The sequence below is a fragment of the Leopardus geoffroyi genome, chromosome X, assembly GCF_018350155.1.
Source record: "Leopardus geoffroyi isolate Oge1 chromosome X, O.geoffroyi_Oge1_pat1.0, whole genome shotgun sequence".
In the NCBI taxonomy this organism is placed as follows: domain Eukaryota; kingdom Metazoa; phylum Chordata; class Mammalia; order Carnivora; family Felidae; genus Leopardus; species Leopardus geoffroyi.
The window spans coordinates 8,267,998-8,283,432 of NC_059343.1; the positions used below are offsets into that span (position 1 = coordinate 8,267,998).

Genomic DNA, 15,435 nt, shown 5'->3' on the forward strand with positions numbered 1-15,435 from the left:
CTCCCCACTAGACATTTTATCTGGGCCACTGTCAGAACACTTGCCCCCAAAGGCCGTTCATCCAAAAGAACTTGAGTACAAGTCTCATCTCCCACACAGTATGTACATTCTGTGAGAACCAAGATCATATTTTGTCTGCCCGGTCCACCATAATCTTTCGAATACGGCTGGCATTTACAAAACATTTGATGAAGGATGGAATGAAGGCATGAATAGATACAGCATATCAGATGTAAGTACCTCCTCTGCTTTTTCGATTGGCTTCAGCAATCATGCCTGCCTAGGACTCTAGCCGAACAGAGGTTAATGGCTCGACCATAGAGACTGGTGCCTAGAGGTGAATCTCAAAGGAAATCATACTTGACTAGCTGGGTGATGGTGGGCAACTTACTTATTAGCCTTTCTGTGCCTCGCTTCCTCATTTTCAAAGTGCAAATAAGCTAGGTTTGCTTTGAGTATTAAAAATGAACTAATATTTCTGAAGCTCTTAGAATAGCTCCTGGCACATGACCAGCATTTTAGAAGAGTCTGTTAAATAAAATAGGAGAAATGAGCTAACTGCTTATGGTCTCAATGACAAAACTGTGATTAAGACAGGCAGAATGAATACAAGGCTCTTTGAGCTGCAAAGTAAGGGTATTTAGTCAGGCCCACTAACCAAAGTCTCCATGTGAATTCACCTGCTGTAGATCTGTAATTGATTTACTATGTGTTATTCTTCTACTTTATACGTTTGAGGGTCTGGGGCCATCACAGAGAAGCACTTTTGGTCTAAACCCAATATGCCACCTCATCCAAGGTTGTCATGGGTAAGGTAAGTGATAACTATTTGTCGACTGGACTTCCCTGGGCAAATGCAACTGATTACCAAGAAACCACAGCCAGGTATGGCTGTGGCTTACGTTGAGACTGCGAAGTTAGGTAGAACAACAAACAAAACTGAGCATATCGCTAAATCGATGAAAGCCAAGTACCTAAGTACATTTCCAAACGATATGTTTGCTTCTCATTCTAATCCACTCATTTCAGCTCCTTTAACAGATTTTGCATTCTCACAAGAACTAGACCCATTGTGTACGCTCCGCGACCCTTTCTGCTACTGCTATCCTCATTAACAAACTCCTCTTAGAAATATGCCTTGTCGGAAAAAACTCAGATTCTCCAGTTGTTTTGTTTATTTCCCATGACAGAGCCTCCCCATGGCATCCAGTTTACTCCTACATTTAAGAGCTGGTGAATCTCAAGAGATGTACACATGTACTCACCTTCCTTTGCAAATGCTAATGATGCAAACAAACACAAGGCAAACTAAAATGTTCCAAAGGGTGCATGCATTCCCTCGTCCACAGAGCAGAAACCCCACCCCCTGACATACGTGTGGTGTGGCTTGCTTGTGATATCAGAGCAACCCCCCCCCCCATCTGATATCTAGTGGTGTGAATATGTAAGGAGCGATTTCAACAATTTTGAGAAAATGCATTTTTTAAATTGAACTTTTTATTTTGAGATGATTACAGATTCACATTCAGCTGTAAGAAATAATACAGAGAGCTCTCCTGTACCCTTCCCCCAGCTTCCCCCAGGGGAACTTCTTGCATAACTGTAGTACAATGTCACAGCCAGGAAACAGACATTGATACCATCCAAAGACATTATTTCGATTTCACCAGTTTTACGTGCACTCATTTGGGTGTGTGAATGTGTGTGCGTGTCTAATTCCATGCAATTCTGTCATGTGTAGATTTACATGACTACCCCAACAGTCAAGACATAGAACATTCCATTGTTGCAAGGATCCCTCATGCTACCCCTTTAGAGCTACTCTCACCTCCCTCTCAACCTAACACCTTCTTAAATCTGGCAACCACTAATCTGTTTTCCGTTTCTATAATTTTGTCATTTCGAGAATGTTATATAAATGGAATCATACAGCATGTAGCCTTTTTTGACCAGCTTTATTCACTCAGCATAATGCCCTTGAGATCCATCCAAATTGTTGAGTGTATCAATAGTTCATTCCTTTTTATGATCAAATTGTATTCTATGGTATGACTATACCACAGTTTAACCAGAAATGCTTTTTGATTCAATGCAATTTTATTCGCCGCACTCACGCTATTCAATGCAATATGACTTTGTGGGGAATTACATAAACTACTTTGTTTTTTTTATGACAATACCCCCACAGTGAAGTAAAAATGAAGTCGATTTTCTGTATATTTTAAATTAAAGCTTGCACAGGTGTTTCACTCAGCTAAATATTTTAGCTGGGACTATTTTAGCTCTGAATTATCCAAATAATCATCTTAAAAATATTTAATTTAATTTAGCTTGCAAAGAACACCTCGCTGTGAAGTAAGCGGTGGTAAGTTAAAGTAACTAATGATCATGATTATTGCGATTTAGTCTTCTGGCCATTTTCTACTTTGGAATTTACAGGGAGCCAATGAAAGTTCAAACACACTGTATTTTTGGCAAAGGACCCTCATGCTTTGTCTGCATTTTACTGCTTCCTTTGCACCTGGGAGCAGCTATTTTAGGACTGTCTAGACAATCACTCCAGATTTAAAGGTCTTTTCCTTTCCTTTCAAATAATCACCAAGCATGGAAGGTAATAAATAGATGATGCCGCAGTCTCTCATCCAAGATACCCTTCAAATAGAGTTGGGAATGAGAATGCCTTTGGTCTGGCTCACAAAAGTGAGAGGCCTTAACATATCCTTCCGGACTTCTACCAACGCATGAAGCTTTAAACCAACAAGAAGGTCTCCCGCTATCCATACCTCTTCACTTATGGTGTTGGGATCACACTTTTTGGCTGAACCATATGAAATGGCCAGCATGTCACCATTTGGGGACCTATAAAAATGGCAGTTTCAAGTGACCCAACCAAAGAGATTTGGGAAGGAATCTGGGAGTGAATCTCTTTGTCTTTCAAGACATGACAGACAGCATCCAAGCTTTCCACAAGACTCCGGGAGCCCACCGTCCTTAGGCGCCATATGTATATGTGTATGAATGATACCTAACGATAATTGGTACATTTTATTTGCTTCCTTGTGTTTTACCATTACTGTATTTATTTTTCAATAAAATAAGATACACACATTGTTTTTCTGCTCACACACTACCATTTCTACCATCATGTTCGAGTACTTTCTCCGCCCTTACTCTGTTTATCGTAACCATCTTCTCCACTGTGGATACGTGTGCCCGAACTAGCTTGGGTGTCTGGGATCAAAAGCATTTCTCCTGAATACCAATGGAAGCATCAGAAATAAAAGCAGCTCAAGAAGGTGGAACCAAGGGTCCACTCACGATGGAGAACTCTGCCTGTGCCAGACGCTGGGTTCAATGAAGTGAGGGGGGTGGGGGGCGGATCAAAAGTGGATGAATACTCGGTCTCTACATGAACAGATTACAAATCTGTAGAGGAATAAAATTATAACACCAAATGAAGCAAACACAGCACAGAACCAAGTCAAAAGATGTGAATTCCACATCCAGGGGCCACAGCTTACTAGCAGTACAAGTTGCTTGACCTCCCCTAATTCCTCCCTTGACAATCAATTAATAATTCTGATCTTACTCTTGCTTTCACTTGATATTTAATAAGTTACTTAATGAGAAGTTTATGTCATGTGTAAAGTATAATAGATATCACTCTACCAATGCGAGTCATTACTTTTTAAAAAATTCTTTGTGTTTTTATTTATTTTTGATACAGAGAGAGAGACAGAGCATGAGTGGGAGAGGGGCAGAGAGAGAGGGAGACACAGAATTTGAAGCAGGCTCCAGGCTCTGAGCTGTCAGCACAGAGCCTGACGCGGGGCTCGAACTCACAGACTGTGAGATCATGACCTGAGCTGAAGTCAGATGCTCAACCGACTGAGCCACCCAGGCACCCCGGGAGCTGTTACTTTTAGTGAGTATTCACTGCGTGCACAGATTACCCCAGTTCATCCTCACTAATCTCAATCTTGGGCTTTCCTCCTATAAGATGGGCAAATTAGGCTAAGAGAAGTTGATTAACCTCATCACTGCCACAAGTCTCTCCCGCAGGACAGTAATGAAGCCCCAAGCTGAAGGCAAATTTCTCCAGATTCATCAGTCATTTTTTGCTTTCCAATTGCCAATATCTACTCACTTTACCATGTTTCGCTTCTCGGTCACTCATTAATCAGACTCAGTCTGTTTTCTACTGCCACTATTCAGATAAAACTGGTTTGGTCGAGATCACCGTGTTGCAACATTCAGGGGGACTGTTCTGCCTCCACTCTACCTGATGCCTCAGCAGAATTAGACTGAGCTGACCGTCATCTTGCATCTGTTTCCCCCCTAGCTTTGGCAAAGACATCACTTTCCTCACTTCTGCCTTCACTAGCCACTTGATCTAGCCTCTTTGCTGCTGCCCTTCCCTTTTTCAAGCTCTAAATGATGGCATGTCTCATGGCTCTGTTCTAGGCTAATGCCTCAAGTCAAACCATCTCAAGGTTGTGCTCAGGATCTACAAACCTCCAGATTCAGACTCACCAGAAATAAGTTCCATCAGGGAGTGCAACTTTTTGACATTAACTGCCGAATTCCCAGAACCTGAAAGAGTCCCAGGCATACCTTGGTGGTCAATGAATATTTGTTGAAGAAATGAATTGCCTGAAGCACTTGTGAAAATCTGGGCTGCATTCCTGGACTTCTAAATTGGAATGCCAGTAGATCTGACATCTGAGAACCAAAATCTCTGGTCTTCTGTCACATGATCTTTCATCCATGCTCTTTCTTTGACCCAATATTCTCCCCTCTTCCCCATCCTGCAGTGCTGGGGAAGGCTTTCCTAAACCTTGCCTTTCCCAGTGCCACCCAAACTAAATCAAATCTCTCTACTGTCCCCCCTCACAGAATGCTTGCCTTTGTGGAATTTAATGTCACTCAAATTTTACACATACATGTGTGACTCTTTAAAAAGTCCTATCTCTCCTGCCAGCCTGCCTCGGATCATGTAGGTTTCTATTTATCATCATATTTCCCTTTCTCCATCTAAACCTTACTCATTGTGAGCCCTCAAGAAGTATCAGTGAATAAATCAATATATATGATATGGATTGAAATTACATTACTATAGCAAAAGTATGTTAATAATATATAAAATATATTTCATTATATATTAATGATATGATAAATAATTAATAGTTACATGATGGCATACATTTCTCTCTCCAGCTCCTAGCTCTCCTTGGAATTCTAAAGTCATATCTCCATTTGGGGGCTTCATATCTCCATGTGGCTATTTAATGGGTCTGTCTACTTAAAACTGTCCAGGAACTAAACTTAATTCCTCCCACCCCACAGTCATTGACCCAGGTGCTCAAGCAAGAACTTGGGAGTTGCATTTGATTCCTTCTTTTCCTATATCAGCCTCCTGTCCTGCAGCCCTCTGCCTCTAGAACACGTTGCGAACCCATCCTTTCTCCATCTCCACAGCTGCTCCCCAAACCCGGTCCTCTATCAACAGTCAACTGGATGATCGCCATGGCCCAATGACCAGCCTGCATCCATTCCTGCTTCCCAGCAATCAATTGTCTACACATAACTCAAAACAGCTATCACATCTTCCCTAAATAAAGACGCATCCCAAGCCAGTGGCTTCCTGCTGCGATAAAGTATACACACTTGAGCTAGGCCTAGCTGTTTCTTCTGCCTGGAACGACTGTCCCATGTGCCTTCACCCCCTGCCCATTTCACACAGCTGGCTTCTTTTTCTCTTTCGGTCCCCAGATTAAATGCCACCTTCTCAGAGCAACATTCTCTAACACTCTACCTAAAATGAGATTCCGTATTCTGATATCTGTTATAGCAGAAATCTGTTTTCTACACAGCCCTTACCACAACTTGGAGTTACAGATTTCCTATCGTTTACCATCTTGTGTCTGCAGGAAAAGCTCCATGTCAGTCTCGTCTGCCATTTCATCCCTAGCACCTCAAAGTCCAGAACAGCGTTCTCTCAATAAATGGTTGTTGCATGAATGAAGAAGAGAAAACCGGTCAAAATAGAATGGCCTCAACAGATAAGTGGCTGCCAGGACCCGGGGGGTAAGGGAGGGGGCGATGATAAAGAGGTAGCATGAAGGAATTTGCAGGGGGGTGGGGGTGACAGAACTCTTCTGTATCCTGGTTGTAGTGGTAGTTATGCAAATTTATGTATTTATCAAAACTCATAGAACTGTACTCCCCAAAAGAAGAAGTTTACTGTATGTAAATCGGAAAATAAATGATTAAAATTATGATGTTTCCAAAACCCAGGTCAACTCGGAGCAAACCTAAGAATCCAAGCTTCACTAGTTTGGAGCTCTTTTGGGAGGCGGGGGTGGGGGGGTCAGTTAACTTCCCGTGTTCACGGTTAAGTACTGACTCAAACCATACTTCCTCATTTCTCATTTATCAGTGCAAAGAAAGGAAACAAAATAAAGATGTGGAGGATAAACAATACGAGCAAAGACAGTGGTAAAATAATATTTAAAATAATCATGTGATAAAATGTCAGCATTTGAGACACTTGGCTCCGTTTGTATTGGCTCACCCCTGTGGTGCAGAGGCTGTGGACTGATTTCATAATGGTGCCTCCCACATATACACCCACAGCTGACCTCTGCTTTGTGCAGTTGATAATGACTAAACTTCACATATTATGCTGGCAAAATCTATCCCTTCCCTGGAGGGCTGTTGCACACAGAGAATTATAGTTTCACAGCTGGACAACGTTTCTTTCTCAAAATATTATCACGATCAGCTTTCATTAGAATGAAGTTATATAGGCTGATAAATTGTTGCCTTTTGCCAAATTATTACTCATCATTGTATGTTCACCCAACACATGCCACTGAGAAACTCCATTCTATCGAATTCACAATATTAATAGATTCTTTAGGCATGCACTGTACACTCTAAAATAAGCACATGGCATACGTTTTTTATCTTGTGACCATTCCCCCAACCCCCACTATTGACTTTTATCCATTAGAACATGTTGATGGATATACCATTTCAAAATGAAATATTTGGATATCTGACTCCGATTTGGGGAAAGGGAAATGGTGAGCTAATTTCCTCTTTTATCGAGCTGAATCACTGAGCTCGTTCTGTTGCTATGCACGCATGAGTCAATGCCATAGCAACCTCCCAATTTGCTCTTAAACACACAACAGCAGTATGATGCTAATAGGTATGGGTTTTTTTTTTCAATCCTTAGATTTTATGTGTTCTCTCAGTAGTTTTAATGTTATGCTATAACATTATGCTATATGCTACATTGCATATATATGCATATATGCTATATTTTACAATACAGGGTTATCTAGTTATCCTTTGGAAGTCTTATCACTGCTGACTGTCATATATATCATCAATACCAGGGCAAAGGAGTGCTTACTTCTTGGAAAATTCTCCCATAGTTTCCCTTTATTTTTCCTAATCCTTTGCTCACAATGAAAAGTTTGCATTTTGGACAGTATGGACTGGATTCTCTTTGTGAGGATCCTAAATTTAAATGGAACTAAAATATATTATTTGACATTCATGAAATACAGAAATGCACAGACTTCTTGTATACCCATTTAAGTAAATGCAACGAACATGTAATTATCACTCGCTATGCACTAGGAAATGTGCCAGGTTCTAGAAAGAAATAAAAAAAAATCTTCACTATCAAGGGATTCAGAAAATATGTAAGAGGCAAAAAGATAAGAGGATATTATAGTTGCCTTGAGCTCTTGCTGTAGAAAATAAGGCACAGGTACTCTTGAATTCTGCCACTTTGGGGTTTAGATTTTTCAGCTACAAAATATGCTATAGTATCTGACTTTAGGCTAGTTTAAGAAAGTCACAAAACACACCATCTCAATCCCTGCTGTCTGTAAAGTGTCACTGGCCAACGGACTGGAAAATAACTGACTTGTTCCTGAAACACGCAAAATAGGTTTCTAATTCCACACTTTAAAATTATTTGGCCACCCGTGCTAATATTCTAGTTATTTTAGGTGTGTTATTTTATAGATGGGCAATACATTTGGCTGAAATTTTAGCTATCTATCCACTCTTCCACGATCGTATGTCAAGGAATCCGAAGTGAAGGAAAAAATTGGTTCAGGTCATTTTTGTTTTCATCTAAGCATCTACTTATAACTTGAAGAAGGTGTATCAGGTACCTTCGGAAACATGCTCTCATTAGCCAGATGCATTGGGAAATGTCTCACCGAACTGGCATCTTTTCATTTCTGATCAGGTGGAGAGTTGCGTGTTCGTAACATTATGCACATTCTTCGCACGAAGTTCACTGTAGCCAGCTCCTGTTGATCTTAGAAGTGGGAGCAGGGGCGCCTGGGGGGCTCAGTTGGTTGAGCATCCAACTTGTGATTTCGGCTCAGATCACCATCTCAGTTCATGGCATAGAGCCCAGCATAGGGCTCTGCGCTGACAGCGTGGAGCCTGCTTGGGATTCTCTCTCCCTCTCTCTCAGCCCTTCCCCCCACAAATAAAAAAATAAAACCTTAAAAAAAAAGAAGTGTGGGGGGGTGCCCAGGTGGCTCAGTCAGTTAAGCGTCCAACTTTGGCTCAGGTTGTGATCTCACAGCTGGTGAGTTCGAGCCCCGTGTCAGGCTCTGTTCTGACAGCTCAGAGCCTGGAGCCTGCTTCCGATTCTGTGTCTCCCTCTCTCTCTGCCCCTCTCCTGCTCATGCCCTCCCTCCCTCTCTCTCTCAAAAATAAATAAAAACAGGGGGCACCTGGGTGGTGCAGTCGGTTGAGCGTCCGACTTCAGCCAGGTCACGATCTCACGGTCCGTGAGTTCGAGCCCCGCGTCAGGCTCTGGGCTGATGGCTCAGAGCCTGGAGCCTGTTTCCGATTCTGTGTCTCCCTCTCTCTCTGCCCCTCCCCCGTTCATGCTCTGTCTCTCTCTGTCCCAAAAATAAATAAACGTTGAAAAAATAAATAAATAAATAAATAAATAAAAACATTTTAAAAAGTAAAAAAAAAAAAAAAAAGAAAGAAATTCAAGTGCTTGAAACCTACCCCCGATCTACAGAATCAGACACTCCAGGGAGTGGGGGTCTGGGAGTCTGTTTTCACACACCTACCCCCCCCCCTACCCCCCCCCCCCCCCGCCGCTGGGGATTGACCCCATGCTCAAGTCTGATAATCACTCCTTCAATACACATTTCTCATTTAGGATCAAACATACATACACTTAAATTGGGAAATAGCTCTTCTCTTCTTTTGGATGCTGTGAGGGGTTTTTATTGGTCAGTTTTGTGTTACTTTTGGTATTCTAACAAAAGTAGGATTTCTGCGGATCCTGGTGTAGTTCTCACACAAGATCACCCAGTTCCTGAGTAACTAAAGTCATCATAAACATTTTAGCTTCCAAGAACAACCTACTTAAAATATAAGCTATTGGTAGCAGTAATGGGAAGACGACTAATTTGAACGACCTAGCAGCTTGGGTCTGAAGAGAGAGCAATGGCTTAGAGTCAGAGACACTTTAGTCCAGCACGTACAGGTTAAATGGGGGTTTCTCAGCCGCAGGGCTATTGGCATTCAGGGCCAGATAGTACTCTGTTGGAGGCAGGCTGCAGGATGTTTTAGCAGTAGCCCTGCTCTCTATCCACTAGATGCCAGTCGCCCCGCCCCGCCCCGCCCCCCCAAAGCTGTGGCAAACACAAATGTCCCGTTATCAAATGTCCCTGGGGAGGGGTAAGTAGTCCCCAGTTGAGAACCGTAGGGTTAAATGATTTGGACCTGTTCTACTGGTCCACTGGGAACTCTCCACTTTGGCTGCACAGTGGAATCCATTAAAAATACTGATGCCACGGTCCATCCCGGCCTGGTGATATCAGATCTCTGGGTAGGGCTCAGGAATCTATAGGTACTTTTTCAAAGCTCACTAGGTGCTGCTGAGGTGCAGCTGAGACCTACAAACACTGTACTGACACCACCGTGCCTTAATTTCTTTCCCTGGGAGATGGGTGCAATACTATCTGTTCTAACCCTCACATAGGATGTCCCAAGGATCGAAGGGAGAATATTTTTAAAAGCACTTGTTCCTCAAAGCACTAAGTGTGTTAAGGGCAGCAGAGAAAAATAATGCGCTTGAAAAAGTGGCCATTGAAATGGAAAGCTGTATCCAGTCTTCTATTATGAACCGGGATGATTTATCTTTACTGTCTCTTGAACGCACACCTCATTTACAATAGGCAAGAGGTGTGGGGAATCTGCAAAGTCTGTCTTGAGAGTAAACCAGGAGTGCCAGTTAGTTCTGGATGGACAGAGAACCATATCAGATCAGATCAAACTAGTCCCACCATGCACCAACAATAATGTGCACATCTAAAAGAGAATCACTAATATTTCTTTTTTTTTTTTAATTTTTTTAACGTTTTTATTTATTTTTGGGACAGAGAGAGACAGAGCATGAACGGGGGAGGGGCAGAGAGAGAGGGAGACAGAGAATCAGAAACAGGCTCCAGGCTCTGAGCCACCAGCCCAGAGCCTGACGCGGGGCTCGAACTCACGGACCGCGAGATCGTGACCTGGCTGAAGTCGGATGCTCAACCGACTGCGCCACCCAGGCGCCCCAAGAATCACTAATATTTCTATCCTCTTGGCTCTCGATAACTCATTTTAATAAGTAAGAGAGGATTCAAATTCATCTGAAAATAAATTGCCCCTTTGAAAAGTGTTAGCATGTAGACGAATCATATACATTAGAAATGTGGTATCGGCTTCAACTGTGTCCACATGTATTATTTCTTTTTTGAAAAAAAAAAAAAAAAAAAAAGGTCAAAATACCCAAAGCAAGCAATACCAAATGTTAATGGTTATCAAATCTGAACAACAAATATACAGATGTTTTTTTAGTTTTTATACTTCTCAGTGTTTGAAATATTTGATTGAAACTAAGAGTATGTTAAAGTCTGTTTGGACAAAGCACCAGACAATTCTCTGGAGGAGAAATAAAGATAACATAGGGAAGGAGAGGCCACCTGGAGGCAAAGGGGTCCCACCTCACAGTGCCTGGCTCTGTGTACATTGCTGGCATTGTGCAGGGAGGGGACACTAGGCCTTTGACATTCAAGACCAGTGTTGAGCTTGCCCAGTGTGTAAGGAGATCTTACTCGTTTATTTTCGTCAAACGTTCTACCAGCTTTTAAACAAAGCAAACTTCTCCCCTCCTGTACTTCTCTCCATCTCTAGAAACCCATGTGGTAGCAACTGTGACATTTTACACAAAAGGGAGTACGAGGACAGCCCTGTAGGCACATCTTGTAAAAGTACCAATTTGTAGGGGTGCTTGGGTGGCTCAGTGGGTTAAGCGTCTGACTTCGGCTCAGGTCATGAATTCACGGTTCGTGGGCTCGAGCCCCGTGTTGGGCTCTGTGCTGACAGCTCGGAGCCTGCAGCCTGCTTCGGATTCTGTGTCTCCCTCTCTCTCTCTGCCCCGCCTCCACTCATGCCCTCTCTCTCTCTCTCTCTCTCTCAAAAATAAACATTAAAAAAAAATTAAAAAAAATAAAGTTACCAATTTGCTTAAAGCACTAGACTCACGTGTGGGTTGTAATCAGATAAGTAAGGAGAATAATTTTTCTCCTGGTGGGGGATTTGGCAAACTACAACCTGCGGGCCAAATTCAGTCTGCTGTTTCTGTAAATACAGTAATAATTTAACACAGCCTGGTCTGTTCCTTTACATATCGTCTCTGGATGCTTTCAGCTACAATATCAGAGGTGAGTAGTTACAACAAAACCCATACGGTCCCCCTGCCAAAAGTCTCAAATATTTACCATCTGGCTCTTTACAAAAAAAACTTTCTGAATTCCTGTCCTAGAGTATTAACATATAAAATCTTCCGATAGAAGCTTAATCATAAGTGATTCGACAAAATAAAAAATTTTAATGACTTTTTGTATTGCAGTCAAATGATAATATACATGTATTCTATATTTTCTTTTAACACCAATAAGCCAATTATAATATTGAAATATTAATTACCACTTTTTGTCTTTTAAAAAATTGAGGGAGGGGCGCCTGGGTGGCTCAGTCGGTTAAGCGTCCGACTGGCTCAGGTCATGATCTCGTGGTTCGTGAGTTCGAGCCCCGTGTCAGGCTCTGTGCTGACAGCTCAGAGCCTGGAGCCTGCTTCAGATTCTGTGTCTCCCTCTCTCTCTGCCCCTCCCCCACTCATGCTTTGTCTGTCTCTCAAAAATGAATAAATGAAAAATAAATTAAAAAATACATAAATAATTGAGGTAGCCTACAAAGGAAACCTGACAGAGGATGTATTGACGATCTATAATTTAACATGTTAAACTGTTACTGTGTGACAGTCTCTCAAACTGGCCCTTTCCTAGAGTAAAACTATTTTAATTGTGCAGCTATTTGTAGTTGAACAACTGCATTACATGTAAAAGTACCTATGGAAATTTATTGACCAAGAATCCTTCCCTTTTTAAAGAAATATAGAAGTCATAGCTGTATGCTAGAGAGAAATATAAAAATGATTTCTTTTAGTCCTTTACAAATAATTACCTTTATAGAGAGTAAAGATGACATTTATGTTTCAACATAAGTAATAGCCTATTTTTACTTCATTTCACATGCCTGGACTTTCCAGTGCTTGGAGAAATTTGAAGAAAAGAAGGTACTTTTGTAGCTGCATAAAGCTGTACCATTCCCAGCAGCCTCATAAATTGAAAATGAGACCCTACTGATACTATTTCCTTTGTTTCTCCTCAAAATGATCACAAAATAGGAAAATAGTAAGTAATAAAACAAAGAGAGTGTCGAGCTATGGTTGCCAAGGCAACCAGAATCCTATTTCCTTTGAACTTCGGTGGAGCGTCCACTGTAGTTCGATCCGAGTTCGTGTTTCCTTAGGAAGCTGATATAGATTCAAAGTCTTTATTATCCACAGCAGTATCATTCTAATCAAGCAGGTGAAGACGAGAATACAGAACAGGAACTGAAATGCCCGTGGCATTCCTGTTATGGGGAAAAGATGGGGAAACGACCCTAGCATACCCAATGGCCAAGAGAGCAATTGCCTCCACTCCACTCCATCCAAGCATTTGGGGTACCAGCCGGCCACTGCCACGTACGGAAATGTGAGCCCCACCCCTAGATAATGGAATAACCACACACTCACTGAGCTGCAATCCTCTCGGAGATCCCCGTGGACCCAGAGAACTATGAGAAATGACAGAATGGCTGGTAGGCACACTCCACGGATTAGCATCTGGGGACCTTTCTCTTCAAGGGAGAGATTCATAAACATCAAGTTTGTCTTCATAGTGAAAGAAAGAAAATGTTTCCATATAATTATGAGGAAGCTATCGCTACTCAGTGGTGTCCCATTGGCCGCTGCCTTCAGGACTGATGAGGCTATTGTCTACTTGAAATGCAGAGTGGGAAATATAAAGATAAATGGGAACGCCATTCTCATTCGTCTAAGAGCCTGGAAAACAGAGAAGTTCTCCATCATGGTATAGGAGAAAGAGCACGGGGTAGGGGTCAGAGGTCCCTTTATGTGCCTCTAGACCAGAGACCATCTCCTGTGAGTCCTGTCGAATCTCCTGGGTCCATCTCAGTAGCCTGGCCCACTGTAAGAACTCAATCCAGAACTCGCTAGATAAATGAAATAATGAGCACCACTCGATTCTGGGCGTGTCACTTCAACATTTTTGAGACTTAGTCTCCTACCCTGTAAATATGAATTAGATGCTTGAGAAAAGTAGAGCAGGCACTATGCTCGTCCTGCTCCCTATTCACAGCACCCTTAGATTTGTGGGCAATTCATTTTATTCCTGTTTTTTTGTACTACAGAGATAACAACGATTGCCACAAGGGGGGGGGGAAACGGAAAGATGTATCACGAGGATGGTGACAGAGACAACTGGTGGGGATTGGAGTATCATGGTTTTGGAAAGGAATTCTCTGGAAAAAAAAAAACAACAGACACTTACTAGCATTTTTCACTGAACCAATAATGTGATAACAAATACTTCCCAAATTCACTCTCTCTGTGAGTGAATTCACCTCATCTTTCTGGTGTCTCCATTCCCTGATATTGTACCTTATTTCTTTATTTTTTGTTTCTAGGACAGTGACCTCATCTCACTTACTTTATTTTCTGCTCTTTGTTGGCTATCCCCTGACACCGCAGAATGAAAGTATCACCCGGGACACGGATGTGTGCCTATTTTATTCAGAGCTGTACCTCCAAAGCCTAGGATGCTCATATTATGAGCAGTGAACGAATCACCGAATGAGAGAAAAAAGTACATTCTTCTTTAGATCTAAATAGAGAGGAGTTAGACATTTCAAAATATACATTTTCCAAGCAAGAAAATGAAGTGGTAATTGAAGACAAATTTTGGAATATTATTAAACCCAGTAGGAGAAGGGTAATCCTTTTTGCCAGAAAAAGTAAGGTAAGGAGTCCAAATATCCCAGACTACTACCCATCAAATTCAGTAACCAGAGTGGTTGCTCAAATACAGATGCTCTTGATATACATAAACATGTATATAGAATGGATGCTGCCTGTATTTTAGGCTATACGGAGGCCTGGGAACTAGGACACGATGGGAACACAAGACCTTGGGAAGCAGGAGCTGTGCATTCGAATCCTTTCTCTGCCTTTTACTGCCTATTGACTTTGAGCAGTCAGAGAATCCCTCATGTTTCGGTTTTCTCCTTGCTAAAACTGGAATATGGCCCAGTGCCTTGCAAGGCTGTTGTGAGGGTGAAGTGAAGAGGTGTAAGTAAACTCAGGAGACAACTTTCAACAGCCAATAACTTCCCCAGCATTACCTCCCATCACCCGCCCAGCTCCGCCCTCACTAGCAGGAGCCTTGCCGCAGTCACTGAACCCCTTGGTCTCCACTTCCCCTTCCTACAAGATGAGCGATTAGGTTAGAATGATTCCGAATAGATCTGCCACTCTGAAAATCCTGTGCACCCACTTTTACTTCCCCAAATATGTATTTATGGGGCTGGATGAAATAAAGAGATATGGTAGAGATAATCTAGACTTATCTACAGAGGATTGTTAAGTATTGTGAATTGTCTGTGTTATACTTCTATACTCGTAACCCTAAAATGTAAGTTTTCCTCAACAAGTCTTCTGGAAGAAGAGTTCTGTTCTGTGTCTCAGCAGTTCAAACTCCCGAGAGTTTTTCAATGTTTGGTGGGGGGGGTGGGGGGGGGGGTGGGGGGGTGCTGAAGAGGCCCAATATTTTCAAGATGTATGTAATTTTGGTGCTAAAATCTTCCTTTTGCACTTATTTTTCTTAAGTTTATTTATTTTGAGAGAGAGGGAGAGCCAGAGAGAGAGGGAGAGAGAATCCCAAGCAGGCTCCACACTGTCAGCGCAGAGCCTGGTGGGGAGCT

The 15,435-nt window shown here is 42.1% G+C and overlaps 1 protein-coding gene across 3 annotated transcripts in view; it reads right to left on the minus strand.

The window, feature by feature from the left end:
- The window catches only part of ARHGAP6 (Rho GTPase activating protein 6), a 453,678-nt gene that overhangs the window by 150,066 nt on the left and 288,177 nt on the right, over positions 1–15,435 (minus strand). The window lies entirely within an intron of this gene.